Source organism: Oncorhynchus masou, unplaced genomic scaffold, assembly GCF_036934945.1.
Source record: "Oncorhynchus masou masou isolate Uvic2021 unplaced genomic scaffold, UVic_Omas_1.1 unplaced_scaffold_1900, whole genome shotgun sequence".
In the NCBI taxonomy this organism is placed as follows: domain Eukaryota; kingdom Metazoa; phylum Chordata; class Actinopteri; order Salmoniformes; family Salmonidae; genus Oncorhynchus; species Oncorhynchus masou.
In genome coordinates, this window is record NW_027008399.1 from 38,732 (window position 1) to 65,624 (window position 26,893).

At 45.3% G+C, this 26,893-nt stretch overlaps 1 long non-coding RNA gene across 1 annotated transcript in view; it reads left to right on the top strand.

Moving 5' to 3' along the window:
- Nucleotides 1-25,095, top strand: part of LOC135532537 (uncharacterized) — a 37,479-nt gene extending 12,384 nt beyond the window's left edge. Inside the window, exon 3 of the long non-coding RNA XR_010454359.1 lies at nt 24,969-25,095. This is a non-coding gene — a long non-coding RNA (uncharacterized LOC135532537). The remainder of the gene's footprint in view (nt 1-24,968) is intronic.
- Nucleotides 25,096-26,893: the final 1,798 nt, after the last annotated feature.

Genomic DNA, 26,893 nt, shown 5'->3' on the forward strand with positions numbered 1-26,893 from the left:
TTGCAGTTATCCTTTCTCTGTCATGGGTTCAGTTACTTGGGCCGCAGAGAGGGGAGAGGTCAAGCTTGTCTTCATATGTAAACATATCTTTTAAACCATGTGAAGGGATGATTGAGGGGGAACCAATTATCTCTTGGCTCCACAATGTCTGTGTGCCAGTCACTGTGTCTCTGTGATCTTGTCCAGGATGGGTATATTTGATATATGCCTGTTGATGAGGTTTTGTTTTATGGTCCTGAGTGGTACCAAGAGCGAGATAAGAACATAGTTTAGGAGACAAAGCTGAACGATAATTTATAGCCAATGCAACCGCTGTGTCTGATTTCAAAAAACTTTACGGAATAAGCCAGCCATGCAATAATCTGAGACGGCGCTCAGAAAAATTTGTCACAATAGCCGCCATGTTGACGTCAACATAAACAAGAAATTACATGATAAATATTCCCTTACCTTTGATGATCTACATCAGAAAGCACTCCAGGAATCCCAGGTCAACAATAAATGTTTGTTTTTTTCAAAAATGTCCGTTATTTATGTCCAAATACCTTATTTTGTTACTGCGTTTGGCATACATATCCAAACGCTCATTCTGGTCAGCGTTACATCGGACAAAAACTTCATAAAGTTATATACAGGTTGAAGAAACATTTCAAACTATGTACAGAATCAATCATTAGGATGTTTTTAACATATACCTTCAATAAAGTTCCAATCGGACTATTCCTTCTTGTCTTCATAAGCCATGGAACGCAAGTGGGTACCATGAGGAATAAGCATGATCAGAAAATGGCTGACTGCCAGACACCTGACTGATTCTGCGATCATTCACTCCCATAAAACCATAGAAGTCTCATTATAATTTCTATTGATGGTTGACATCTAGTGGAACCCCTAGGCAGTGCAACATCATTCATATCTCAAGGAGATTTCATTGGGGAACTCTAGTGAATACATACAAAGCTCAGATTTATCACTTCCTGTTTTGATTTCTCCTCACGATTTAGCTTGACATATGAGTTCTGTTATACTCACAGACATCATTCAAACAGTTTTATAAACTTTATAGTGTTTTCTATCCAATACTAATAATGATATACATATATTAGCAACTGATACTGAGGAGTAGGCCGTTTACTTTGGGCAACTTATTCATCCAAGCTACTCAATACTGCCACCCAGCCATAAGAAGTTAAACAGCATGATCATTACACAGGTGCTGGGGGCAATAAAAGGCCACTCTAAAATGTGCAATTTTGTCACGCCACAAATGTCTCAAGTTTTGAGGTAGTTTGTAATTGTCATGCTGACTACAGCAATGTCCACCAGAGCTGTTGCCAGAGAATGTATTGTTCATTTCTCTACCATAAGCTGCATCCAATGTTTTCGAGAATTTGGCAGTACGTCCAACCAGCCTCACAACCGCAGACCGTGTAACCACACTAGCCCAGGACCTCCACATCTGGCTTTTTCATCTGTGGGATCATCTGAGACCAGCCACCCGGACATCTGATGAAACTGTTTGCACAACAGAATAATTTCTGCACAAACTGTCAGAAACCATCACAGTGAAGCTCATCTTTCGGCTCGTCGTCCTCACCAGGGTCTTGACCTGACAGCAGTTCGGTGTCGTATCCGACTTTAGTGGGCAAATGTTAACCTTCGATGGCCACTGGGGAAGTGTGCACTTCATGAATGAATCCTGGTTTCAACTGTACCAGGCAGATGGCGTCATGTGTGCGAGCTGTTGGCTGATGCCAACGTTGTGACCAGAGTTCCCCATGGTGGAGGGGTTATGGTATGGGAAGTCATAAGCAATGGACAACAAACACAATTGAATTTTATCAATGGCAATTTGAATGCACAGAGATAACGTGACGAGATTCTGAGGCCCCTTGTCCTGCCATTCATCTGCCGCCATCACCTCATGTTTCAGCATGATAATGCACAGCCCCATGTTGAAAGGATCTGTACAGAATTCCTGGAAGCAGAAAATGTCCCAGATCTTCCATGGCCTTCATACTCACCCATTGAGAATGTTTGAGATGCTCTGGATCGAAAGGTACGACGGCGTGTTCCAGTTCCCGCCAATACCCAGCAACTTGGCACACCTATTAAAGAGGAGTGGGACAACATTCCACAGGTCACCCTTCATGAGGCAGATGGTGGTCACACCAGATACTGACATGTTTTCTGATCCATGCACTTACCTTTTTTAAAGGTATGTGACCAACTGATGCATATCTGCATTCCCAGTTTATGTGAAACGCATAGATTAGTGCTTAATTATTTTATTTCAATTGAGATTTCCTTATGAACTGAAACTCAGTAAAATCTTTGGAAATTGTTGCACTTATAGTGTAGTTCATTTTTTGTTGTTGCATGCTCGACCTGTTTTTTCCCCATCCTCCAAATTACCACTATACAGATAAAAACCCTGTAATTATCTCCATATTAAAGGAATAGTTCAAGATTTTGGCAATGAAGCCATTTATCTGCTTCCCCAGAGGTGGATGAACAGGAACGGCTATGGATACTGTGACCACTAGTGTCCTCTTGGTAAACAGACACTGTACCACTGTTCCCAGTCTGTTAGATCCCAGTGTCATCATATGGAGCCTCAGAAAGAATCAGGCACACTATATGGCTCGTGGACAGAACATTTTAAAGCCAGTTAAAAAACTTCTTGCGGATCAGTGGGACGCTAGCATCCCATTTCGACAACTTCCGGTGAAATTGCAGAGCGCCAAATTCAAATTAAATTACTATAAATATGAAACTTTAATGAAATCACAAATGCAATACATCAAAATAAAGCTTATCTTGTTAATCCAGCCAATGTGTCTGATTTCAAAAAGGCTTTACGGCAAAAGCAAACCATGCAATTATCTGAGGACAGCGCCCAGCACACACATGCATAACAAATCATTTTCAACCAGGGAGTTGTGACACTAAAGTCAGAAATAGCGATATAATATATGCCTTACCTTTGAAGATCTTCTGTTGGCACTCCAAAAGGTCCCAGTTACGTTACAAATGGTCCTTTTGTTCGATAAACTCCTCCTTTATATTCATAACTCAGTTTAGCTGGTGCGCTTCAGTCAATAATCCACTCTGTTTCCTTCCTTCAAAATACATACAAAATGAATCCCAAACGTTAACAATAAACTTATCCAAACAAGTCAGTCAACGTTTATAATCAAACGTTAGGTACCCTAATACGCAAATAAACAAATTTAAGACAGAGAGTCGCTATTGTCTTTACCGTAGAAAAATACCAAAGAATGCACTACAGCCAAAATGGGAGCCACCAAGAAAAACTACAATTTCTGGCTCATTTAAAAAAAAACAGCCTGAAACTCTTTCTAAAGACTGTTGACATCTAGTGGAAGCCAGAGGAACTGCAATCGGGCACGATTTTGCCCTATTATAAGAGTGCCCGCCTTTGAAATCAGTGGTAGGATGATTTTTTTTTTCGGGGGGGTTGTCCTTGGGGTTTTGCCTGCCATTTCAGTTCTGTTATACTCACAGACATTATTTTAACAGTTTTAGAAACTTTAGAGTGCTTTCTATCCACATCTACCAATTATATGCAAAACCTAGCTTCTGGGCCTGAGTAGCAGGCAGTTTACTTTGGGCAAACTTTTCATCCGGATGTCAAAATACCGCCCTCTATCCCAAAGAAGTTAAGCTATGCATAAAATACTGGCCATTAGGGGAAGAAGAGCGGGAATAAGCAAAAAGACAGAGCACTTCCATCCTTAGTTTTGCTAATGAGAGCTAAATGACAAGGGCCTAGCAGTTAGAGCACTGGGCCAGTAACCGAAAGGTCGCTGGTTCGAATACCCGACCCAACAAGGTAAAACATATATTTGCACTTGAGCAAGGCACTTAACCCTAATTTACTCCAGGGGTTTTGACCTACTATGGTCTACACTGTAAAATAACACTTCACTGTACCTATCCGGTGTATGTGACGATACATATTTATTTTTTATAAGTCTACCTGGTCGATCTCCTCTGTTTCTATCCATTCTCTCTCTGATTCATCTGTGTCCTCTCTCGCACTCTTCTCTCTTTAGGCCTATTTCTCTCTCTACCTCCCCATCTCTCTCGCCCCATCCCCATCTCTCTCATCTCTCCCCGGCTCTCCTTTCCTTCTTTAGCCGGGGCGTTTGATTGGCAATTCTGTCAGTTAGTGGCCCGATTTGGATTGGCCCATACCATGGTGCCTTCTGGCAGATTTATACTGTGGTTGGATGGCTTTGTACCATACTAACCCTACTGTATTTCCTTGTATTACTAAATTGTTAAAAGCTCTTCCACTTTTAGTTGGCTAAAGAAGGAACTAGGTGCTGCCCAGTTTTTCTAGTTTCTTCTGTCCTGAGTTCCTTACTCTTTCTGTTCACTCTCTGGGACTGTGTTTTTGGTTTTTAGTGTGTATACGCATCTGTGTGCCACAGTGTGTGTCTACGTGCATGTTTGTTTGCGTATATATGCCACAGCGTAAAGTGTGTTTTGCGTGTGTGCATCAGACTTAAGTGATGTTTTCTCTCTTAATTAATTGAAGGTTGTTTTCCAGAAGATTGCTACATCTAACTGCATCATTCTGGAAGTAATTCTACCACTTAAACAGTTACTGGTAAAGTAAATGAAGAGAGTGAAGGAGGAAAACTGTCAACTAGCATATTGTGGAAGCCTGCCCCTGCTTTCAGAGGTTGGCTGTCTGGCTCTTTGCTGTTCCACACCCACCTATGGATGGATTTATAATTGATAGTTTATGAATGGCTAATGAAGGTCAGGAGGAGGCTGAAGTGGGACTGAATATTCATGAAGGTCGTGGATAGGGCTGGCACGATACTTAGGTGCCGATGCTATATGTATTGAGATTCTCACAATTGTCGCGATTCTATATTTATTGATTTGATGTTCCGAACATATTGCTCACTGTCTGCTGCAGAGAGATGAAGCATGAGAAAATGAGTTCTGATCAGTCAGGGAAATAATAGCTCTGAAAACATGTTGGTTTACCATTTAAAAAGAAGATGGAGAACAAGCTATAGGATGACATACACTGCAGTTTTGGCGCCAGTCTAGTGCTACCAAGCAATTCATTTTTTTAAACCTCTCTGGTACAAGTGGGAAGCTAGCGTCCCACCTTGACAACAGCCAGTGAAATTGCAGGCCACCAAATTCAAAACAACAGAAATCCCATAAATAAAATTCCTCAAACATACAAATATTATCCACCATTTTAAAAGAAACTTCTTGTATCCAACCACAGTGTCCGATTTCAAAAAAGGCATTACTGCGAAAGCACACCATGGGATTATGTTAGGTCAGCACCTCGTCACAGAAAACCATACCGCCATTTTTCCAGCCAAAGAGAGGAGTCACAAAATGCAGAAATAAAGAGAAAATGAATCACAAACCTTTGAATATGTGCCATCATCAGATGGCACTCCTAGGACTTCATGTTACACAATACATGTATGTTTTGTTCGATAAAGTTCATATTTATATCCAAAAATCTCAGTTTACATTGGCGCGTTATGTTCAGAAATGCATTGTCTCAAACAAACATCCGGTGAAAGTGCAGAGCCACATCAAATTACAGAAATACGCATCATAAACATTGATAAACGATACAAGTGTTAAACATACGAATAAAGAAACTTCTCCTTAATGCAAACGCTGTGTCAGATTTCAAAAAGGCTTTACGGAGAAAGCACACTTTGCGATTGTTAGGTCTGCACCTAGCCACAGTAACCCATACAGCCATTTTCCTGCCAAAGAGATTGTCACAAAAGTCAGAAATATAATTAAAATTAATCACTTACCTTTGATGTTCTTCATCTGGTGGCACTCCCAAGTCTCCATGTTAGACAATAAATGTTAATTTTGTTCAATAATGTCCCTCTTTATGACCAAATACCTCCTTTTTGTTCACGCATTTTGTCCAGTAATCCGAATGCATGCACTAAATCCAAACTAAAAGTTTTTTTTAAAGTACAATAAAGGTTAGTAGAAACATGCCAAACGAAGTTTAAAATCAATCCTTTGGTTGTTTTTGTCATAAATAATCAATATTTAAACCGGACAAAAGCTTCATCAATAGGAAAGGAGAAACAAAGGCGCGTTCCCGATCAGGCGCATGGCTGATGAATGGAATTTTTTTTGAAAGTGCTGTATCTCCCTCCATTTTTCAGAGTAAAAGCCTGAAACAATGCCTAAAGACTGGCCACATGTAGAGGAAGCCATAGAGCTCGTGAACTGGGTCCTAAGTCTTCGTATGGTCGAAAGGCTTTCAATGGAAAAACAGCCTTTCAAAATAATAGTACTTCCTGGTTGGATTTTCCTCTGGTTTTCACCTGCCATATCAGTTCTGTTGTACTCACAGACATTATTTTAACAGTTTTGGAAACTTTAGAGTGTTTTCTATCCAAATCTACTAATTATATGCATATCCTATCTTCTGGGCCTGAGTAGCAGGCAGTTTAATTTTGGCATGCTTTTCATCCAAAATTCCGAATGTTGCCCCCTACCTTAGTGAAGTAAATATCAATACTTTGTCAAAGTATCTGTATGATATTGTCTAAAATATATATCACAATTATTGATTTGTGTTATTTCCCCATCACTGGTCATGATTATTTATGTTCCCATGTATCTTGATCTAAATAGAGTGTGAAAACGAGGCCCATTTCAATGATATTTATCGGCGGGGTCATGTTCATTGGACACCAAACGGAAGAAAACAGACAGGGCGGGACTACCTGGACGAGACCAATAAGAAATGCAAATGTTTGTTTCCTTTTGCAAAATGTTATCAAATGTTTTACGTTGTGTGCCGAAATGCACATGGCCCTGTTACAACGATTTAGCTATCAGCAGATAGGCCAGATAGGCCTAGAAACATTTCCACTTCAGGGAATCTTCCTGACATGTTAACCCACAGCCAATAACCTGAGATGAGTGGAAATGACAGACGGCATGATGAAAGACAAGAAAGGGGGGATAATGACAGTGTTTCAGTCTCTGCAGCTTTCAAGAATTCAGTGGTTCCTTTGATTTTAGGAGAAAGGGTTGCGACGACGAACGACGAGCCCGACTAACTGTTTTTGATTGAATAAATCCTCTTGCATGATCAGAGGAACAGTTTCCCCCTCACCCACCCCATACTTGTCTTGCTCTTTGATGAAAAATAAAGTAAGAGAGGGAGAGAGAAAGCAGTTGTGGAGAACAGGATGAAGGACTGAGTGAATGTATTTCTGTCAAGATGACACATTAATTTCCTCTCGTCTCCTATACTTTCTTCTCTCATTCGTTCCCTCTCTCCCTCTCAGATCCCTCCGTCTATGATGGGTCCCCACCACATCTCATTCACTCTTCTTCCACACCACCCCGCCCAAACGGAGTCCAGGCAGATTATCTGTGTGGGTTGTTGTGAACTGACAGGCTTAGTTTCTGGCCGCTACCCAAGCCTTCCCTCCCTCTCTCTCCCCTCACACCATACCTCCCAGACCCAGCCACCCTCCCCTCCTAGGCAAAGAGCTGTCTGATGGGGCATAGCTTTCTGTCAGTATGTCTGCGGCTGGCTGGCTGGCTGCTCTATCCAGCCCAAACAAAGGGACAACTAAGGCCATCCATCTTCACACAGATCAAGATCCCCTCCCACAGGCCCCTCTAACCATCCTCACCCAGCCTCTCTTTCAGGCTTGTCTTTAGCCTGTTTTAGATATGTACTGTCCTGTAGCCTGACATTCTGCTGCTTCTAGCTGTATCGTGCTGTCCTGTCAGATTTGTGTGCAGGACTACACCTTGCTCTGTAAATGTACTCTGTGTGAGTGTGCGTTTCTCTATCGCCTCTGGGCTGGTGTATCACCTCAGTGCTTTATAGGCGAGGGCATCACTGGTCAAGTGGATAAGACACTGCACACACACACACACTAGACCCAGCTAGCAGCTGGTTGTAACCCAAAATGCCAGTCTCCTGTCCCGTGAACTTTGTCCGTGCATCTTTCAAGAGGTACCAGGCTCCTTTTTGTTGATGCTCTACTGAAGCTACATTTAAACTGTCCAATTAAACAGACTAGTTCCCCTGCCCATCCCTTTCCCTCTCACTTCGTCTGTCTCCGTCTGTGTCTGTCTAACTTGGAGTACTGTGTGTCGAGGCATCCGTCTTTGCTTCTCTGTCTGGCCCATGTTCTCTCTTCTCTCTCTCTCGCTCTCTCTGCTGACCAGAGGCAGAGTCTTGAATCTGCCCACCATATCACAAAGCATCCTGGGATATTACCCAGCCAATCAGCAGGCTCTGAGCCAGCCAGTGCCTCCATCTGGCTAAGGACCTGTCAATCACTGGGCGGGGACAGGCCCAAAACTCTCCTATCCATCACTTTTACTGTGGGCACTTACTCCCCATTGTTCCATCACACGACACGCAGGCAGGCAACCTTTTAGTTCTTGGTTTCATGAACTTTATTGCTTTAAAAGCAATTTGGTGTCATCATATGTCACTCCTCTGATCTACTGAGCTATGGATGGTGGATTATTTTACATGTCCTCAGAGACCTCATCTGGGCTTCAGGCCTTCTGATTGGTGCCTTGGGGATTCTACCAAGGAGGTTCTGTTCTCTGATTGGCTTGGTGATTCTAATCCGAGGGACCACTCTCACACTCTGCTGGGCATCTGTTGGCTCAGAGGCATGACAGATGACCATGCAGTCCTTCCTTTGTTCGTCTAGGCAGGGCCATTCACCATCTGTAGTACACACACGCACACACAGGATTAATGTGCCCTCTGTGTTAGCTAGTAAAGAGTCGGGAATAGGCAGGGGAAAGCCCATCAAAGCAGCCCAGAGCCCAAACCTACATTTATCCTGTGTGTGTGTGAGAGAGGAGAAAAACCCTCCAGTGCTCTGTGTCCACGCCGAGAGAAACACGACTGCACTAATAACAACCATCAACCATGACTAGAGACAGAGAGGCTAGATTGTGCAGGGGCAGTAGTAGACAGACAGTATAGGTGTGTGTATTATGGAGAGGCTAGTTAGCTAGACCATGGTAGACCTAATCTGTGTGTTAGCTTGTTAGGCCTAAGCGTGTGGAGGGATGCAGTGTATGATCTAGGCCTATTCTAGTGAGTTTCTGTGCTTTCTGTGTGTGAGTGAGAGTTAATGCCTGTACACCAGTAGTATGTGTATCTGGGTAATGATCATGATGGTGCTGGCTGCCTCTCGGAGGCTTTGCCCTCTGATCTATGATCTGGGCTCTACACCACTGATCTGGTTCATAGAGAGCACAACATGATGTCTATCCTCCACAGCTCTCTAAGGCAGAGTTACACCAGTGTGTGAAGCATGGCAACAAAACATAAAGAACGAAGGACTGGGTAGTGTCTCTAGCAACCAAACGATGAGAGAGTATACTGGTAAATGTGTGCTATCATGTTGTTTTCTTTGGCAACTGTGGTAAATGTGTGCTATCATATTGTTTTCTTTGGCAACTGTGGTAAATGTGTGCTATCATATTGTTTTCTTTGGCAACTGTGGTATAAGCAGGATAAAAGGCCTCCGTTCTGTACATTGTACTCTGAAACAATGTACTCCGCAAAGGTACTTTGCTCTGCATGGCTGCCCTGCGTTGTCCGTTATTTTCAGGGTAATGTACAGAATGTCAGTGTTTATCCCTTACTTAAGTCTTTTTTTTAATAAACAATCTACACAAAATCCTCTGTCAAAGTGGAAATGTATTTTTGTGTTTAATTTTAAGAATCACACCAATTAAACAAATAAAATGTAGTTGCCTCAGTATTCAGCTCCCTGAGTCCATACATGTTAGATTCAACTTTAGTGTTTCACTTTAAACCCCGAGGTTGTGCAATATTTGACTATTATTTTCATAATTCTTCAAGCTCTGTCAAGATGTTAGGGATCATGGGTAGACGGCAATGTTCAAGTCTTGCTCAACTGTTCAATGTGTCTTGCTCAACTGTAAATTGGCCACTCAGACTGAGGCAGGTTCCCTCCCTTCTTGGAACATTCACAGTCTTCTTGGTAACCAACTCCAGTGTATATGTGACCTTGTGTTGTAGGTTATTGCCCTGCTGAAAGGTGGATTCCTCTACCAGTGTCTGGTGTAAAGCAGACTGAGGCAGGTTTCCCTCCCTTCTTGGTAACCAACTCCAGTGTATATGTGACCTTGTGTTGTAGGTTATTGTCCTGCTGAAAGGTGGATTCCTCTACCAGTGTCTGGTGTAAAGCAGACTGAGGCAGGTTTCCCTCCCTTCTTGGTAACCAACTCCAGTGTATATGTGACCTTGTGTTGTAGGTTATTGTCCAGCTGAAAGGTGGATTCCTCTACCAGTGTCTGGTGTAAAGCAGACTGAGGCAGGTTTCCCTCCCTTCTTGGTAACCAACTCCAGTGTATATGTGACCTTGTGTTGTAGGTTATTGTCCAGCTGAAAGGTGGATTCCTCTACCAGTGTCTGGTGTAAAGCAGACTGAGGCAGGTTTCCCTCTAGGATTTGGCTTGTGTTTATCCCTATCCCATTTCTTTTTATCCTGAAAAACGTCCCAGTGTTTGTCGATGTCAAGCATACCTACAGTTGAAGTGGTTTCCTCTACCAGTGTCTGGTGTAAACTATATTTAAACTCAGTTTTTCACAATTCCTGACATTTAATCCTGTAAAAATTCCCTGTGTTTTAGGTCATTGTCGCCAGCTTTATTTTAAGAATCCTGAAATGTCAGAGTAAAAGTAGAGCAGAATGATTTATTGCAGCTTTTATTTCTTTCATCACATTCCCAGTGGGTCAGAAGTTTATACACTCAATTAGTATTTGGTAGCATTGCCTTTAAATTGTTTAATTTGGGTCAAACGTTTCAGGAAGCCTTCCACAAGCTTCCCACAATAAGTTGGGTGAATTTTGGCCCATTCCTCATGACAGCTGATGTAACTGAGTCAGGTTTGAAGGCCTCCTTGCTTGCACACACTTTTTCAGTTCTGCCCACACATTTTCTATGGAATTGAGGTCAGGGCTTTGTGATGGCCACTCCAATACCTTGACTTTGTTGTCCTTAAGCCATTTTGCCACAACTTTGGAAGTATGCTTGGAGTCATTGTCCACTTGGAAGACCCATTTCCGACCAAGCTTTAACTTCCTGACTGATGTCCTGAGATGTTGCGTCAATAAATCCACATAATTTTCCTTCCTCATGAAGCCATCTATTTTAAGTGCACCAGTCCCTTCTGTAGCAAAGCAGCCCCACAACATGATGCTGCCACCCCCGTGCTTCACGGTTGAATGGTGTTCTTCTTTCAACCTTCCCTTTTTCCTCCAAACATAACAATGGTCATTATGGCCAAAATGTTCTATTTTTGTTTCATAGACCAGAAGACATTTCTCCAAAAAGTACAATCTTTGTCCCCAATTGCAGTTGCAAACCGTAGTCTGGCTTTTTTATGGCGGTTTTGGAGCAGTGGCTTCTTCCTTGCTGAGCGGCCTTTCAGGTTATGTCAATATAGGACTTGTTTTACTGTGGATATAGATACTTTTCCACCTGTTTCCTCCAGCATCTTCACAAAGTCCTTTGCTGTTGTTCTGGGATTGATTTGCACTTTTCGCACCAAAGTATGTTAATCTCTAGGAGACAGAACGCGTCTCCTTCCTGAGTGGTATGATGGCTGCGTGGTCCCATGGTGTTTATACTTGCGTACTATTGTTTGTACAGATGAACGTGGTAACTTCAGGTGGTTGGAAATTGCTCCCAAGGATGAACCAGACTTGTGGAGGTCTACAAATGTTTTTTCTGATGTCTTTTCTTTGAATTTCCCATGATGTCAAGCAAAGAGGCACTGAGTTTGAAGGTAGGCCTTGAAATACATCCACAGGTACACCTCCAATTGACTCAAATTATGTCAATTATCCTATCAGAAGCTTCTAAAGCCATGACATCATTTTCTGGAGTTTTCTAAGCTGTTGAAAGGCACAGTCAACTTAGTGCATGTAAACTTCTGACCCACTGGAATTGTCTGTAAACAATTGTTGGAAAAATTACTTATGTCATGTACAAAGTAGAGGTCCTAACCGACTTGCCAAAACTATAGTTTTTTAACAAGAAATTTGTGGAGTGTTTGAAAAAGGAGTTTTAGTGACTCAAACTTAAGTGTATGTAAAACCTGACTTAAACTGTATACCACGATGCAGCCACCCCCATGCTTGACAATAAGGAGGCAGATCGTCTCCTCAGTGATGTCTTGTGTTGGCTTTGCATTTAGCCCAAAAATTATATTCATTTGCCATGTTTTTAGCAGTATTGCTTTATTGCATACAATATGCATGTTTTGTTATTATTTAGTATATTTGTGTTCTTTTCACTGTCATTTAGGTCATTATTGTGTTGTTGATCCATCCTCAGTTTTCTCTCATCACAGCCATTGAACGCTGTTTTAAAATCCCCAATGGTTTCACTTATTTTTATTTTACCTTTTAACAAGGCAAGTCCGTTAAGAACAACAGATTTTTACCTTGTCAGCTCGGGGATTTGATCTTGCAACCTTCCGGTTACTAGTCCAACGCTCTAATCGCTAGGCTACCTGCCACCCTAATGGTAACATCCCTGAGCGGTTTCATTCCTGTCCTGCAGCTCAGTTCAGGACAAGTGTATCTTTGAGATGTCTGGGTGCTTTAATACATAATGTAGAGCATCATTCTTAACTAGACCAGGGATGGGACCCTTGTGTAGGAACTCAGTCAAGACCTCCACTTACTGTTCAGAATTAGAATAGAATCATACACAAGGTGACCTTTCTGAATGTGGTTGTGCATCAGTTTTCCTCTTGCTAAGTCGGTCACTGTCAGCTATGTTTTTCCCACTTTGACATAAGAGTATTGTGTGTGTTGTTGACAAAACATGACAAATCTATTTTAATCCCACTTTGTAACACAATACAATGTGAAGAAATACAAGGGGTCTGAATATACACCCTTCATCACACACACATGTACACACATGCATACAGACATCACGTCTGAACAGCAGCATAACATCAGCAAACACCATTTGATCGTGGTAGCATCAAAGCAGCTCGTCTCCATGCTCAGCTCAGCTCTGTGATGCTGCTGCTGCTAAGAGAGAACACGCTGCATCGTGTGGGTACTCTCACCATTCTGTTTCATGTCTCTCCTGCTTCCACAGGGTGAGGCTGGATGGAAGGTGTGTCTACATGGGGCCTGTTAAAGGTGTGTGTGTGGCAGGTTCAGACAGCAGAGGAACTGGACGGTAGTAGGGGTGTAGTACAGTGGAATGGTAGAGAGATGGTTAGTCTATGCCACACGTCTTCAGTGATGCTTCTCTGTCTCGTGCTGCTCAGTGAGCCTGGGGCCGACAGGCTAGGCGTTAGTCAGTCAAGGGGAAAGTAGAGCGAGGGAGGGGAGACGTCACCTGACACAGCCCTGGCTTGAACCCTCAGGGGGTCAGTCAGAACAGCACTGGAGCATCAGCATCCACCCCCTCTTCCTCAACCTCACTATTAAATATAGAAACCGAGAGGAGAGGACAAGAGAGTAAATGTCTGTAAGGGTGTGCGTGTCAGGGAGTCTATTTATGATGGTGTGTGTGTACGTGCACGCCTGTGTGTGTGTGTGTGTCCATCTCCGGCAGAGCGGCTTATTGCATGTGAAACTGTGTGGTGAGTCACTGCTCTCATGGTCTGCTTCTATCCCCCTGTTCACTAGCTGTGGGCCCTGCCGCTCTCCCACAGTCTCTCCCCTTGCCCCGCCTGTCTCCCCTTGCCCCGCCTGTCTCTCTCACCCTTGCCCCGCCTGTCTCTCTCACCCTTGCCCCGCCTGTCTCTCTCACCTTGCCCCGCCTGTCTGCCCCGCCTGTCTCTCTCACCCTTGCCCCGCCTGTCTCACTCCCCTTGCCCCGCCTGTCTCTCACCCTTGCCCCGCCTGTCTCTCACCCTTGCCCCGCCTGTCTCCGCCTCCTGTCTCCCCCTGTCTCCCCTTGCCCCGCCTGTCTCTCACCCTTGCCCCGCCTGTCTCTCTCACCCTTGCCCCGCCTGTCTCTCTCACCCTTGCCCCGCCTGTCTCCCCCTGCCCCGCCTGTCTCCCCCTGCCCCGCCTGTCTCTCTCACCCTTGCCCCGCCTGTCTCTCTCACCCTTGCCCCGCCTGTCTCCCCCTTGCCCCGCCTGTCGCCTCTCTCCCCTTGCCCCGCCTGTCTCTCTCACCCTTGCCCCGCCTGTCTCTCTCACCCTTGCCCCGCCTGTCTCCCCCTGCCCCGTCTCCCCCTGTCTCCCCCACTCTCAACAGTCTCTCTTCCTTTGCCGATCTAATAGGACATTAAAAGCCTCAGGAAGTTGGAGGGAGGGTTACTGCTGACACTGAGGAATAGTACAGGGTCTGGCTGGCAGGCTGCATGGGAACGAGTGTGTGTGAAATGGGGGGGGGGTAGGAATGGATTTTTACCCAGGGAAGAGGGCCCGAGGGTTGGGGTGCAGGGGGGTGCGGTTGCAACATTGACAGTGGTAGCTGTGTTTTGACTGGAGCTCTGGTGCAATGCAGAAAGTTAGGAGGGGTGCTGGAAGGCATCAACAGAAGCATCTCTCTTGAAGAGCTGAGGGGGAGGGTCTGGAGCAGAGAGTTAATGATAATGAGGTGTAGGAGGGACTGTCTTTAGAGCACTCGCCTGCCTTGTCTGCCTACTTACGATCACAATCACACTTCCTGCATCCTTCCTCTCTTTCTCCTCTTTCTCTCAACTTTCTGCTTCTTTCTCGCTCTCTCGTTCATATAAGCCTACATCTAACGTCTGCCTTTCAGCCTCATTCTACTCTCTATCTCTTGCTCTGAACCCTGTTCCTGGAGAGTTCCTGTTGGTTTTAACATCCGAATCCAACATGGCGTCGCAGTCAGACGTCTTTGTCCTGTCATGTCCCTTGTATATCTCATTTTACATCTTTTTCTTCGCATATCTTTTTAAAATATTTTCCTAAACCTCAACTTCTCAATACTCTCCTGCAACCCGCCTCACCCAATGTGATGTGGATCTGCTTTTTTATAAAGTATTTCTATTTACTTCGGATCTGGAATCCCTCAACTGAAGCTAGCCAGCTAACTACCTACCATCTATCAGTGAGAAAATCATTGCTAGCGGTCATCAGCTAACCTTTAGCTTGGAAATCTCTTGCCAGTTCGAACAACGTGACTCAAACCAGAGCATAACGGACCTATTTCTCTCCATATCCCCGGATTCCTACCTCAAACTCTGAACATTTTCATCTGGATCTTCGCAACTAGCTAACCGCAATCCCGGGTGAGCACTCCTGGCTAGATTTTCCATCCCGGAGCAAGCACCAATTAGCCTGAAGCTAGCCCGGCTAGGGCTCCTGTGCTACCACTGATGCCAACTCCTGGGCTACAATATCCGGACCCGGTCTACTGCCGGTACGGGGCACGGAACACCGCCAATCCTCTACGAATGAAATACCGACATAATCTGCCTGAGGTTTCCAACAGGCCCCTCGGGCGCGACGTCCTCTGAAGGCCCATTCTGCTAACAGCGGCCTACCAGCTCCTTAGAGCTACTTGGAACCCTACTAATCCAAAGACTGGTCTATCAACGTCACCGCACGAAGACGCAAAAACAGACTTACCCCCATCGTGACGTCCCCCAAAGGCTAACTTGCTAGCCCCTGTCTGCTAACTGCTAGCTTGCCTGCCCCGTCAACTAACTGTTAGCTTGTTAGCATCTGTCCGAATCGCCGTGTACCCAGTGTACCCATAAGTTCACTTTGCTACGCATGCCTCTCTCTAATATCAATATGCCTCGTCGATTACTGTCCTGGTTAGTGATTACTGTCTTATTTCACTGTAGACCCTCTAGCCCTGCTCAATATGCCTTAACCAACCATGTTGTTCCACCTCCTACATATGCGATGACATCACGTGGTTTAAACGTCTCTAGAGACAACATCTCTCTCATCATTACTCGATGCCTAGGTTTACCTCCAATGTACTCACATCCTACCTTACCTTTGTCTGTACACTATGCCTTGAATCTATGCTATCGTTCCCAGAAACCTGCTCCTTTTACTCTCTGTTCTGAACGTGATAGACGGCCAGTTCGTATAGCCTTTAGCCGTACCCTTATCCTACCTCTCCTTTGTTCCTCTGGTGATGTGGAGGTTAATCCAGGTCCTGCAGTGCCTAGCTCCACTCCCACTCCCCAGGTGCTCTCATTTGTTGACTTCTGTAACCATAAAAGCCTTGGTTTCATGCATGTTAACTTTAGAAGCCTACTCCATTAGTTTGTTTTACTCACTGCTTAATAAGCACACTCTGCCAACCCGGATGTCCTAGCAGTGTCTGAATACTGGCTTAGGAAAACCACCAAAAACCCTGAAATCTCCATCGCTAACTATAACATTTTCCCCCAAGATAGAACTGCCAAAGGGGGCGGTGTTGCAATCTACTGCAAAGATAGCCTGCAGAGTTCTGTATTAGTATCCAAGTCTGTATGCAAACAATTTGAGCTTCTACTTCTAAAAATTCCCCTTTACAGAAAGAAGTCTCTCACTGTTGCCGCTTGCTATAGACCTCCCTCTGCCCCCAGCTGTGCCCTCGATATCATATGTGAATTGATTGCCACCCATCTATCTTCTGAGCTCGTGCTAATAGGGGACCTAAACTAGGACATGCTTAAGCATCTCCAATCCAAAATTAAATCTAGAATCGGCTTCCTATATCGCACAAAGCATCTTTCACTCAAGCTGCCAAACATACCCTCGTAAAACTGACCATCCTGCCGATCCTCGATTTCGGCGACGTCATCTTTAAAATAGCCTCCCAACACTCTACCCAACAAACTGGATGCAGTCTATCACAGTGCCATCCGTTTTGTCACCAAAGCCCCATACACTACCAACCATTGCGACCTGTACGCTCTCGTTGGTTGGCCCTTGCTTCATACTCGTCGCCAAACCCACTGGCTTCAGGTTATCTACAAGTCTCTGCTAGGTAAAGCCCCGCCTTATCTCAGCTCACTGGTCACCATAGCAGCACCCACTCTTAGCATGCGCTCCAGCAGGTATATCTCACTGGTCCCCCCTAAGCCAATTCCTCCTTTGGTCGTCTTTCCTTCCAGTTCTCTGCTGCCAATGACTGGAACGAACTGCAAAATCTCTGAAGCTGGAGACTCACATCTCCCTCACTAGCTTTAAGCACCAGCTGTCAGAGCAGGTCACAGATCACTGTACCTGTACATAGCCCATCTGTAAACAGCCCATCTATCTACCTACCTCATCCCCATACTGTATTTATTTATTTTGTTCCTTTGCACCCCAGTATCTCTACTTGCACATTCTACCATTCCAGTGTTTAATTGCTATATTGTAATTACTTTGCCACAATGGCCTATTTATTTCCTTAACTTACCTCATTTGCACTCACTGTATATAGACTTTTTGTTTTCTTTTGTTCTACTATATTATTGACTGTTTTGTTTATTCCATGTGTAACTGTGTTGTTGTATGTGTCGAATTGCTATGCTTTATCTTGACCAAGTCGCAGTTGCAAATGAGAACTTGTTCTCAACTAGCCTATCTGGTTAAATAAAGGTGTTCTCAACTAGTCTACCTGGTTAAATAAAGGTGTTCTCAACTAGCCTACCTGGTTAAATAAAGGTGTTCTCAACTAGTCTACCTGGTTAAATAAAGGTGTTCTCAACTAGCCTACCTGGTTAAATAAAGGTGAAATAAAAAAACTCCAACCCTGTTCCTGGAGAGTTACAGTCCAGTAGGTTTTAACTCCAACCCTGTTCCTGGAGGGTTACAGTCCTGTAGGTTTTAACTCCAACCATGTTCCTGGAGAGTTACAGTCCAGTAGGTTTTAACTCCATTAACCTACATTAACCTACAGGAGGATAGCTCTCCAGGAACACGGTTGGCATTTAAACCTACAGGAGGGTAGCTCTCCAGGAACAGGGTTGGAGGGCCCTGACTAGCCTGTGTGTGTGTTATCAGGCTCCAGTCTAAATGTGATTCTCCTTCGCCTGTCACTATTAGACCCCGCCCCTCTCCAATTGATCCCATTCATCCCAGTGTGATAAGCCCCACCCACTCCAGACTGAATGAAAACAGAGCTTAGTGTATGTGGCCCTGAATGTCCAGTTTACTGCACCATCATCAACCCTCCCCGGGCTCCTAAGGCCGTGCAACAACATAGATGTGTGTGTGTCCTATTTCAGTGATATGATGATATAACTGCAATCTTATATCACCACCGTGGCAGTCATAACTGTGTAGGTGGACAATAGCCTCGTCTACTCTCACAGTGTATCTGGTCCTTCTATGATGAATGTTTAGTGGCTGCAGCCTGCCGGCAGCATTACTCTGGGCTCTGTGGAGATGACATGGTAGGAAAATTAGACGTTTTCCTGACACTCCCCCTGCTGGCCAGAACTGCACACTGCAGCTCTTTCACCATGGTTAGGAGAGGGAACACAAGGAATCAGTCACTGTGAGAAACAGACTCATGACTCAGAGACAGGCCACAGTGTAATGTCAATGCATTTACTGCCTTTCTATCTGTCTGCCAATGTGGCATTGTGGAGGCAGCTTGTTTCCCCTGCTAGAACGTAGTCATTTAGCGGTCTAACTATGGCTCCACACCTCACACAAATTGGAGCCGTTGTTGGTTTTGCTTGAATGTTGTTTGCATCACTGGATGTTGCTTCACAATGCTTTGCTCCCTCACAATTAAGAACATATATCTTTGGAAAACACTGACTCCAGTGACAGGAGGATCAGGGCTGGGTGCCAACTCCAGGGCTGGAGTTAAAACCTACTGGACTGTAATTCTCCAGGAACAGGGCTGGAGTTAAAACCTACTGGACTGTAGTTCTCCAGGAACAGGGCTGGAGTTAAAACCCACAGGACTGTAACTGTCCAGGAACAGGGCTGGAGTTAAAACCTACTGGACTGTAATTCTCCAGGAACAGGGCTGGAGTTAAAACCTACTGGACTGTAGTTCTCCAGGAACAGGGTTGGAGTTAAAACCTACTGGACTGTAACTCTCCAGGAACAGGGCTGGAGTTAAAACCTACTGGACTGTAACTCTCCAGGAACAGGGTTGGAGTTAAAACCTACTGGACTGTAACTCTCCAGGAACAGGGTTGGAGTTAAAACCTACTGGACTGTAACTCTCCAGGAACAGGGCTGGAGTTAAAACCTACTGGACTGTAACTCTCCAGGAACAGGGTTGGAGTTAAAACCTACTGGACTGTAACTCTCCAGGAACAGGGTTGGAGTTAAAACCTACTGGACTGTAACTCTCCTGGAACAGGGTTGGAGTTAAAACCTACTGGACTGTAACTCTCCAGGAACAGGGTTGGAGTTAAAACCTACTGGACTGTAACTCTCCAGGAACAGGGTTGGAGTTAAAACCTACAGGACTGTAACTCTCCAGGAACAGGGCTGGAGTTAAAACCTACAGGACTGTAACTCTCCAGGAACAGGGCTGGAGTCTGACTGTTCCAGGAACAGGGCTGAGTTAAAACCTACTGGACTGTAACTCTCCAGGAACAGGGCTGGAGTTTTTACTGGACTGTAACTCTCCAGGAACAGGGCTGGAGTTAAAACCTACTGACTGTAACTCTAAGGAACAGGGTTGTTTTACTGACTGTTGCTGTCCAGGAACAGGTGACTTAAAGCCTACACTTTGTCCAGGAACAGGGTTGGAGTTAAAACCTACTGGACTTGCTCTTGGAGTTAAAACCTTGACTGTGTGTGTCAGTGAGTTAAAACCTCATGTCCAGGAACAGGGTGGTTACTGGACTGTTCTTACTATCTCTTACTGTAACATTTCCAGAAACATGGTTAAAAATGGACACTAAACTGCAGATTTTGGAGTAACTTTGGAAATATTTCTCCTGACTCTATTCCAGGAACATTTCTTTAAAACCTACTGGACCCTCCAGGAACCTGGAGTTAAAACCTCTGACCCAGAACAGGGCTGGAGTTAAAACCTAGTGACGCCTGTTTCCTGATGGCTTTTAGTTAAGCTCTCTTTCTCAGGAACAGGGCTGGAGTTAAAACCTACTTTCTGTAACGCTCAGGAACATCTTTGACCTACTGGACTGTAACTCTCCCAGGGTCATTCCTACAGGACTGTCCATCAGGGTTGGAGTTAAAACCTACTGGACTCCATCTCTCCCAGGGCTCTAAAACCTCTGACTGTCTCTCTCAGGGCTGGAGTTAAAACCTACTGGACCATCTCTCCCACTGGAGTTAAAACCTCCGACTGTCTTCCAGGAACATTTCTCCATCCCTACTGGACTGTAATCTCTCCAGGAACAGGGCTCTCTCTGGACTGCTGTCAGGGTTGGAGTTAAAACCTCTCATTTCTCCATCCCTCTCTACTGGACATCTCTCCCAGGGTTGGAGTTAAAACCTCTGCTGTCTTTCTCCAGGAACAGGGCTGGAGTTAAAACCATGGACTGTCTCCATCTGGAGTTCCCTGGACTAACTCTCCAGGCTGTCTTTAAAACCTCAGGATTTCTCCATCCCTCTGGACTCCATCTCTCCCACTAACTTCTGCTGTCTTTCTCTCATTTCTCCATCCCTCTCTCCATCTCTGACCCCACTCTCTCCATGCTGTCTTTGTCGGGTCATTTTCCATCCCTCTCTCCATCTCTCCCACTCTCTCTGCTGTCTTTCTCTCATTTCTCCATCCTCTCCCAGTCTTACTGTCTCTTACTGTCTTTCTCTCATTTCTCCATGGTTGAAATCTCCATCTCTCCTTTACTCTCTCTGCTGTCTTTCTCTCATTTCTCCATCCCTCTCCATCTCTCCCACTCTGACGCCTGTTTCGCTGATCTTTCTCTCATTTCTCCATCCCTTTCTCTCCATCTCTCCCACTCTCTCTGCTGTCTTCCTCATTTCTCCATCCCTCTCTCCATCTCTCCCCTCTCTCTGCTGTCTTTCTCTCATTTCTCCATCCCTCTCTCCATCTCTCCCACTCTCTCTGCTGTCTTTCTCTCATTTCTCCATCCCTCTCTCCATCTCTCCCACTGTCTTTGCTGTCTTTCTCTCATTTCTCCATCCCTCTCTCCATCTCTCCCACTCTCTCTGCTGTCTTTCTCTCATTTCTCCATCCCTCTCTCCATCTCTCCCAGCATCTCTCTCTGCTGTCTTTCTCTCATTTCTCCATCTCTCTCCATCTCTCCCACTCTCTCTGCTGTCTTTCTCTCATTTCTCCATCCTCTCTCCATCTCTCCCACTCTCTCTGCTGTCTTTCTCTCATTTCTCCATCCCTCTCCATCTCTCCCACTCTCTCTGCTGTCTTTCTCTCATTTCTCCATCCCTCTCTCCATCTCTCCCACTCTCTCTGCTGTCTTTCTCTCATTTCTCCATCCCTCTCTCCATCTCTCCCACTCTCTCTGCTGTCTTTCTCTCATTTCTCCATCCCTCTCCATCTCTCCCACTCTCTCTGCTGTCTTTCTCTCATTTCTCCATCCCTCTCCATCTCTCCCACTCTCTCTGCTGTCTCTCTCATTTCTCTCCATCCCACCTTTCTCTCCATCCCTCCATTCTCTCCATCAATCTCCTGTATTCATCACTACAACACAGTACAGAGCTCCTCCATATGGTTGTTTTGTCAGTCCCATCAGCTTCAGGCAGGGCTATAGGACTGTCTTTGGTCATCAGAGCAGCATCAGGGCTATGGGACTGTCTTTGGTCATCAGAGCAGCATCAGGGCTATGGGACTGTCTTTGGTCATCAGAGCAGCATCAGGGCTATGGGACTGTCTTTGGTCATCAGAGCAGCATCAGGGCTATGGGACTGTCTTCAGTCAGAGCAGCATCAGGGCTATGGGACTGTCTTCGGTCATCAGAGCAGCATCAGGGCTATGGGACTGTCTTTGGTCATCAGAGCAGCATCAGGGCTATGGGACTGTCTTTGGTCATCAGAGCAGCATCAGGGCTATGGGACTGTCTTCGGTCATCAGAGCAGCATCAGGGCTATGGGACTGTCTTTGGTCATCAGAGCAGCATCAGGGCTATGGGACTGTCTTTGGTCATCAGAGCAGCATCAGGGCTATGGGACTGTCTTTGGTCATCAGAGCAGCATCAGGGCTATGGGACTGTCTTTGGTCATCAGAGCAGCATCAGGGCTATGGGACTGTCTTTGGTCATCAGAGCAGCATCAGGGCTATGGGACTGTCTTTGGTCATCAGACTGTCTTGGTCACAAGAGCAGCATCAGCATCAGGGCTATGGGACTGTCTTTGGTCATCAGAGCAGCATCAGGGCTATGGGACTGTCTTTGGTCATCAGAGCAGCATCAGGGCTATGGGACTGTCTTTGGTCATCAGAGCAGCATCAGGGCTATGGGACTGTCTTCGGTCATCAGAGCAGCATCAGGGCTATGGGACTGTCTTTGGTCATCAGAGCAGCATCAGGGCTATGGGACTGTCTTTGGTCATCAGAGCAGCATCAGGGCTATGGGACTGTCTTTGGTCATCAGAGCAGCATCAGGGCTATGGGACTGTCTTCGGTCATCAGAGCAGCATCAGGGCTATGGGACTGTCTTTGGTCATCAGAGCAGCATCAGGGCTATGGGACTGTCTTTGGTCATCAGAGCAGCATCAGGGCTATGGGACTGTCTGGTCATCAGAGCAGCATCAGGGCTATGGGACTGTCTTTGGTCATCAGAGCAGCATCAGGGCTATGGGACTGTCTTTGGTCATCAGAGCAGCATCAGGGCTATGGGACTGTCTTTCTTTGGTCATCAGAGCAGCATCAGGGCTATGGGACTGTCTTCAGTCGCAGCATCAGGGCAGAGCGGTCATCAGAGGCATCAGGGTGTCTCGTATGTCTGGCTCCTCTCTCTGTCTTTCCTCAGTTGATGCCTTTCTCTCCCCTTTTCTCTTTCCCTCCCATGTTTTCTCTCTCTGCTGCCAGAGAAAACTCTAGAATATTTATTTCGTACATCTCTACTCTAACATGTCTCTCTCTCCGTCTCCCTCTCTGTCTCTCTCTCTGTCTCCGTCGGTCTCTCTTTGTCTCTGTCTGTGTCGCTCGCTTGCTCTCACTCACTCACTCACTCACTCACTCACTCACTCACTCACTCACTCACAACGCCCCCTCACTTCACCACGTCCCCCTCCTCTCCCTGTGGCCTCAGGCCCTGCAGAGCTCAGTGTGGCAGGTCCACTAAAGACCAGGCATTCTAATGGTTCTATAAATCCCTCTCTCTGAGGCACTGCGTCACACTCTCACACTCCAGCTGCTGTCAGTGTGTCAAAGATGCTTTCTCCCACCATGCATGAATCCAACCAGGAGCATGGAGCATGGTGTGCTGTGTGGACAAGCAGAATGTCTGCTTTTATATATTGTACCACATGGGGTTTCTCAAAGGGCCCAACCATCACTACTCTGTCTGCCTTCATCTTAGGGCTGTTACGGTGACTGTCTTACCGTCATGACCACAGTCAAATTACACACAAACGTTTCGTCATGGTAACTAGGCTTTTCCAAAGCTTCTCTCTGAGTAGTAGCCTACCAAACTTGCTAACTACCAGTCGCTAGTGGCCTGGTACCTAGCGTTCTGTTGTCCCTCTAATTACTCTGACATAAATGTAATCCAGAATCAAATCAAACACATCATGAGAACCCATGAGCTCATGTTGCACAACGTTTCTATAGGCTATTCAAATGATGTGAGAACAGAGTTTTGATGGCCTGTTAAAAAGAGGATCAATTCAGTACAGTGACATGTATCCCCCCCTTTACAACTGGTGTAGCCTACCAGGCATATATAGGCACCACATGAGTTTCAACTTTGGGGAAGCTCATTTTCACCATAAAAATGCACCCTTATATTAAAGCATTCCATGAATCATCACATGTGCAAATTTATGTACGATAATCTACTATTCGTAATGTGATGAGTAGATTGGATAGTAATTTCAGATAATAAAATAACTAAACTAGTGTATGCATAAAGTGTGTTCAGTGCATGACTGAGCCCGTACAGGGTAGAGTAGACCTAGACTGTATCAGATACGCTTCTTCATTCTTTGCATGAGTAAAATGTGGCCTTTTCATAAACACATTCATTTCTACTACACTTTATATGACTGGAGACGTTAGCAGAATCTTTTTTAATATGTCGAATTCCAAGGTAGCCTACTCTGCTGACAGACACATCAATAAAACCAACGTTGTTCATATAATAGGTTACCAGAAGGGGAGACGCAAGTACAATATGACGTCCATCTAAACTGGAGGAGGAAATTATTGTCCAAAAACAAACTTTTTAAGTAACACTGAACCCCCCACCCCCTAATGACAATGAAAATACATTAGTATTTTAATTGTTTTTTTCTCTACAGCAATAACCATTTGCTTTCTAAACAATGTTTTCCTGTGATTGTATTTTGAAATATTACAATATGCCTGGCTTGGCCTCTACTTTTCCCAGACAGTCGCAACCAAACAATAATCTGCCCAAATTGCACGTGCTGCCTTTCCTTCTGATTGTAGGCAATATATTTAAATGTTTTTTTAAAGATAAGCTAATGATCCTCTGTCGCCAAATCATGCTATAGTTGCTTATTTAGAAGTATGACATGTATTTCTGTATAGAAAGTATTAGGCTCAATAGGCTATATAATTTTGGCAATTCAATTGACTTTAAGGAAAGCTTCCCCCTAATGGACACGCCGCCTATGTTTGAATAGGAAACACCTAACCGCACGTAACATCCATCTTCTATTTGAGTGCAGGCTACGATGACATCTTTCTTTTCAATGCTCAGATGTCAATGTATATTCTTTTTAATTCTGAATCTCTCTCTCAACTCCTTCTCTCTCTCCGTCCCCTCCCTTTCCTCCCCCTCTCTCGTCACCTTCCCTTCCATCCTTCTCATCATCCTTCTTGCCCCCTCTTTTCTCTCTCGCCCCCTGCAGGCCAAATCATGTATCTGTCACATGTGTGGCGCCCACCTGAACCGGCTCCACTCCTGTCTCTCCTGCGTCTTCTTCGGCTGCTTCACAAAGAAACACATCCACGAGCACGCCAAAAACAAACGACACAATCTAGGTAAAAATGTGCACGTGCTAGCTTATGTTGTCATGACCATTATCTCTCTCTCTCACACACACACATACACACACACACACACATACAGACACAGGCAGATTCAGGCCTCTCTCTGCCTGAGAGAACTGTCCTCTTCAGAGACATTGAGCAGAGCCCGTCCTTCTCCGTAGCATTAACGTTCTACTGGGAGCCAGTACTTAGTCTCAGGCAGACAAATGTCATTCTCTAAGCCTGTCTGTTCCCCTGTCAGCTCTGTGGGAGGGCTAGACATGTTTAATCCTCAACCACATAGAGTATGAATGACCCTGTGATTCTTACATGGTAATTATCCAAGTCTGTCTCCTATTTAGTGCACTACATTTGACCGGGGTCCACAGGGCTCTGGTAAGAAGTAGTACACTGTGAAGGGAACGGGGTGCCGTTTGGGACGTTGGCGTAGAAATAACACAGATCCATTGGAATTTCCAGTTGATTATATTTCTATGTAATTATGGGTCTATATACAGTACAGATAAGTAAAAGGATGTAATTGCCGGGCTGTGATATTGTCTGAGGAGAATGGTGACAGATGAATGAGGGTGGTAATGCTAAGGTAATCTGTTAGGGTGTGATAGAGGTTAAAGGTTCTGGGGGGGGGGGGTCACAGTAAGGTTTTGATCTATACACACACACACACACACACACACTGAGCCATGTGTCGTCGTTCAGTGGGGTGTCACAGTAAGGGTTTGATCTATACACACACTTATACACACACACACACAAACACACACACTGAGCCGTGTCGGTCGTTCAGTGGGGTGTCACAGTAAGGTTTTGATCTATACACACACACACACACACAAATACACTGAGCCGTGTCGGTCGCTCCCACCACAGTGTTAATTAGGTCAGGGCTTTCCACAGTAGCACACTCACTCACTGTGCATTGTACCATTAATCAAATGAACCCCTGACTCCCAGCTGTTCCTCTGGATTCCTTCACTTCCTTCATCCTCCTCCTCCTCTGTGTGTCTGCCAGATTTATTTTTAACTTCCTCTGTGGTGTTGTACACAACTCTCTCTCCTTTTCTCTGGTTCCATGGTTACCACATCAGTCAAGGCCTTTCTCAGTGCATGCCTGTTGCCATTGGACACAGAGATGATGCGCTTCTTCTAGCTCGCTCTTCTCTCACACAACGCCCCATTTACATTTTCTGTATAATTGTTTAGGCCTATCCATCAATTGTCCCTTTTCCCTCTCCTGGATCCTCCTAGTTCCGAGACAAACCTTTTAGTATCCAAATGTGCAGGGGTTCTATTTGGCTGTCCATGAGTTGCATGTTTCGTCACAATATTGTTTTGAACGTTTGTTTTGGACTGATGCCCGGCTGAGCATTCTTCTCAATGTGCCGATGAAGTGCATTACAGTGTAACGCTCTAACCACTAGGCTGCCTGCTGGTTACTGGCCCAACGCTCTAACCACTAGGCTGCCTGCTGGTTACTGGCCCAACGCTCTAACCACTAGGCTGCCTGCTGGTTACTGGCCCAACGCTCTAACCACTGGGCTGCCTGCTGGTTACTGGCCCAACACTCTAACCACTAGGCTACCTGCTGGTTACTGGCCCAACGCTCTAACCACTAGGCTGCCTGCTGGTTACTGGCCCAACGCTCTAACCACTAGGCTACCTGCTGGTTACTGGCCCAACGCTCTAACCACTAGGCTGCCTGCTGGTTACTGGCCCAACGCTCTAACCACTAGGTTACCTGCTGGTTACTGGCCCAACGCTCTAACCACTAGGTTACCTGCTG